The 4,555-nt window shown below is 43.7% G+C and overlaps 1 pseudogene; it reads right to left on the reverse strand.

Moving 5' to 3' along the window:
• Positions 1 to 3,445: 3,445 nt before the first annotated feature.
• On the reverse strand, positions 3,446 to 4,070 carry LOC129397915 (elongation factor 1-gamma-like; annotated as a pseudogene).
• Positions 4,071 to 4,555: the final 485 nt, after the last annotated feature.

Below are 4,555 nucleotides of genomic sequence, written 5' to 3' on the forward strand. Positions count from 1 at the left end.
AGACACATTTTGACAATGGTAGTGCAGCATGATAAATATGATAATAAAGAACTGATTTTCATGGGAATTTATAGGAGTGATAATTAAGAAATAACATTATTCCATCAATTGCCTTTTAAGTTATTTCACATTGCTTCCAAATTCTTACTAAACAAGCCAATTGTAAGACTAAGTTTAGATTAATGTTACTTTTAGACACACAGAAAAATGATTTAGCCATTTAGGCTAAAAAGCAATTTCTATTACAGTTCTTGCTCTTGCTTTTTGCCTCTATACTACATCTTTTTTTTCTTTTTTTTTTTTTTGAGACGGAGTCTCACTCTGTGGTCCAGGTTGGAGTGTAGTGGTGTGATCTCGGCTCACTACAACCTCTGCCTCCCAGCTTCAAGCAATTCTCGTGCCTCAGCCTCCTGAGTAGCTGGGACTACAGGCATGTGCCACTACGCCCGGCTAATTTTTGTATTTTTCATAGAGATGGGATTTTACCACATTGGCCAGGCTGGTCTCGAACTCCTGACTTCAGTGATCCGTCGACCTCGGCCTCCCAAAGTGTTGGGATTATAGGCATAAGCCACTGCGCCTGGCTAATACTACCTCTTTCTTTTCAACTCTCACTTATCCTTTAAGACTCTGGTGAGCTTTCCCCCTTCCACTTTACCTCAAGTAGAGTTAGAAATCTTTCCCTCTGTGTCCCTGAAGGACCCTGGGATCTCTATTATAGCACTTATAACAATATACTACAAGTGTTTATTTTCCTGTATCCCCTCTAGGCTTTTATTTCCCCCAATAGAGTTCTGTATTTTTTTATTTTTTAAGAAAAAGGGTCTTGCTCTATTGCCCAGACTGGGGTGCAGGGGCACAATCATAGCTTACTGTAATTACTCATGGGCTCAAGAGATCCTCCCACCTCAGCCCCCTGAATAGCTAAGACTACAACCACACACCACCATGCCAGCTAATTTATTTACTTTTGTAGAGATGGGGTCTTGCTATGTTGCCCAGGCTGGTCTTGAACCTTTGGCCTCAAGTGATCCTCTTGCCTGGGCCTCCCAAAGCACTGGGATTATAGGAATGAATAGTGCCTGGCCTCCCACTAGACTTAAGCATAGAGATTTTGTCTTGCTCGTGCTTCAATCTGTCATCCAATAAATATGTGTCAGGTACCTACTATATGCCAGACATCAGGCTAGGTGCTGCAGATTCAGTGACGACCTGGATAGACTCAGTTCTTGCTCTTGTAGAGCTTATAGTCTAGTGCAGAAGGTTGACAAGCAAATGGGCAAGAAGAGTATGTATGAAAAATGTTATGATGAGGAAAGTGTCAAGTGCCATGGGAAGCCCAGAGCAGGTGTACCTAACTTTCTTTAGGGGGCAAATGGAAGTCTTTCAGAAGGAAGCAATTTAAGCTGAGAATTGAAGAAAAAGTACAAGTTAGTTAGTCAATGTGGCAGTCATGGGTCAGAGGTGGGAGAGAGCACAACACATTCCAGAAACTGAAAGAGGACTGGGCACGGTGGCTCATGCCTATAATCCCAACACTTTGGGAGGCTGAAGTGGGAGGATTGCTTGAGTCCAGGAGTTTGAGACCAGCCTGGGCAACATAGCTAGATTTTATCTCTCCAAAAACATATTAAAAATTAGCCAGGTGTGATGATGGGCACCTGAAGTCCTACGTACTCAGGCTGGAGGCTGGAGGCTGAGGCAGGAGGCTCATTTGAGCCCAGGAGTTCCAGGCTACAGTGAACTATGATCATGCCACTGCTCTCCAACCTGAGGGACAGGGTGAGACCCTGTCTCCAGGAAAACAAAACAAAGAAATTCACAGAGCAGTCGAGGTTAGGGGCAAGCAGTGAAGATTGTGTGAAGTGGGGTGTGGCCGGGGTGAGGAAAACAGAGATTGGTGTTTAGTGTGATAATTATACACATAGAAAGCTCTATGTAAAGTGTTTGTTAAATGAATGGATGAGCCATTCCAAAACCTGAGAAAGCAAGACATTTGGGAAAAGCAAATTTGTTTGTGATTGTTCATTCCTTTGTTCACTGGGAGGCATTGTAGTGTGTTGGCTAAAAGTCTGGACTCACACCAACTGCTTGGGTTTGAATCCTGGCTTTGACAGTTAATAGCTGAGTGACCTTAGACAAATTACATAACTTTTCTATGTGCCATTTTCCTCATCTGTAAGAGAGAAATGATAATAATTCATAGAATTGTCATGAAGATTAAACAAGTTAATAATATTTGTAAAGCACTTGGAATAATGCCTAGAATTAAGCACTGACTGTTTGCTATTATTATTCCTCCCTTCATTGAAACATTTATTGAGGGCCAAGTACCATGCTAGGTGCTGTGAAAATATGTGGCTTCAGCCATGGAGGAGGACCATAAAATCTGGTGAGGGAGAAGATTCATAAATAAGCAATTACAACACAATGTGATCAAGTGAGGCGATAGTGGTAAATCCTGCAGAACTGAACAAGACAGAGTGACTCATTCTCTCCAAAGAAGCCAAGGGAAGCTTCAGAGAGAAGAATGTATTTAAGTTGGGTGACGCAGAATGAACAGAGTTTGGCAGCAGACAAAAGCAGTACGGTTTATCAGGCCAAGGAAGCACCATGTTGCAAAGGTTTAGTAGGATGCAAGTCTAAGGCATGTTTAGGAAATGGCAAGGGGGTCTTGAGCACCTGTTATGTTCCAGGGTCTGTGCTAGGCACTTTTTATATGTTCTTTCACTTTCCATAAGAACTTAAGAAGTGAGAATTATGGTCTACATTTTTTATGAGAAGGTGATCTGAAAGATTGAGAGACTTGCTCAAGATCATGGAAAGCAGTGGGTCTAAATTTGAATCCAAATCTATGTGACTCTAAGGTTTGTGTTCTTTGAGGAAAGGATGGGGCCTGACAATGACCTTGTGAAGTTTTTAGTGTAGCTAAAAGTACAATACTTGTATTTATTCCTTTATTTTTTAGAGTGAGGGTCTTACTCTATTGCCCAGGCTGGAGTGCAGTGGCGCAGTCATAGCTCACTGCAGCCTCAAACTCCTGGGCTCAAGCGAGCCTCCTATCTCATCCTCCCGATTAGCTACGACTATAGGCATGCATCACCATGCCCAGCTAATTTTTTATATTTTTTTGTAGAGACAGAATCTTGTTTTGCTGCCCAGGCTTGTGTTGAACTCCTGGCCTCAAGAAATCCTTCCTCCTTGGCCTTCCAAAGTGCTGGGATTACAGGTGTGAGCCACCACTCCCGGCCCAATATTTTTATTTTAAATTTTAATAATGTTGGATGGCAATCTTGTTAAGTAGGCACTTGGTATTTCTCAGTCGTCATAAATGGAAAAAACTGACCTTAAATTAAACTTTTTTTTTTTCAATATTCAGTTTCTTTTAATGATCCCCATCTCCTTAAAGAACAGGTACAGGAAGCAAGGCAATGGCAAGAGCTGTTTACTTGAAGATCTTGCCCTGACTGAAGTTGGCCCACATGCTGGAAGGCCCTTTTCCAGGAACAGTACTCACAAACCAGTGTCTGGGTCTCCTTGCTGCCAGGATCCAGTTTCTGCCACGTGTATGACTCGAAGACCACCTGCCAATCTGGACTCAGTGTCAAGGCCTGTGAAGACCCAGGCTCCAGAAATGGAGCTGATATTGTTGCTTCCAAAGAGGATGGCACTGGCAAAGGCATTCTTTCTCAGTTTGTTCAACTGCTGGAACATTCCAGCGATGAGATTGCAACTCCAGAAGGTCTGGGTGAGCTTCTCAGGAAAGCAATACTCAGACCAACCATCCTTATCAGAGTGCTCCCGAAAATACGGCAGCACCACATTGTGTCCTTATAGGAGTACTTGTGCTTAAATTCATCCATCACAAAGGTACTCGGGCAAGTGAGCAAAGGGGTCTTGGCTTTGGGCTCAGCAGCCAGTGCCTGCTCACATTCATCCATCTCCTCAGGAGCAGGGTCAGCCGCCTTTTTCTCCTTTCTGTTCAGCCTAGGGCTTCTGCTTTTCTTCCCGTGAACTTTTCTCCTGTGGGGTGTCCTTTTTAGGCCTGCTCTCTGCAAATATTTTAGCATCAAATAGGGCCATTTTCTCCTATCATTTTACTTCCCCCAAGACAGCCTGGAACTGGGGCTGGTTAATGCAGGTGAGAAAGTTACTATCATGACCACTATTTGTGATTCTGTGATGTTCTGTGTTAATATCCTGAGGGTTTGTTAGGGGATTTCCCTTTTATACGTGTGGTTCCCAAATTGTCTTTTGAGGAGCCCTGGGGTGCCCTAGCTAACTGAGGGCTCTAGAGGATATTTTGACATTTTAGGAGAAATACAAGCTGGGCGCAGTGCCTCATGCCTGTAATCCCAGCACGTTGGGAGACCCAGGAGGGTGGATCACTTGAGGCTAGGAGTTCCAGACCAGCCTAGACAACAAGGCAAAATCCCGTCTCTACAAAAATCAGTTGGGCATGTTGGCGCACACCTGTAACTCCAGCTACTTGGGAGGCCAAGGCATGAGAATGGTTTGAACCTAGAAGGCGGAGGTTGTAGTGAGCTGTAATCGC

Source organism: Pan paniscus, chromosome 1, assembly GCF_029289425.2.
Source record: "Pan paniscus chromosome 1, NHGRI_mPanPan1-v2.0_pri, whole genome shotgun sequence".
NCBI lineage: Eukaryota > Metazoa > Chordata > Mammalia > Primates > Hominidae > Pan > Pan paniscus.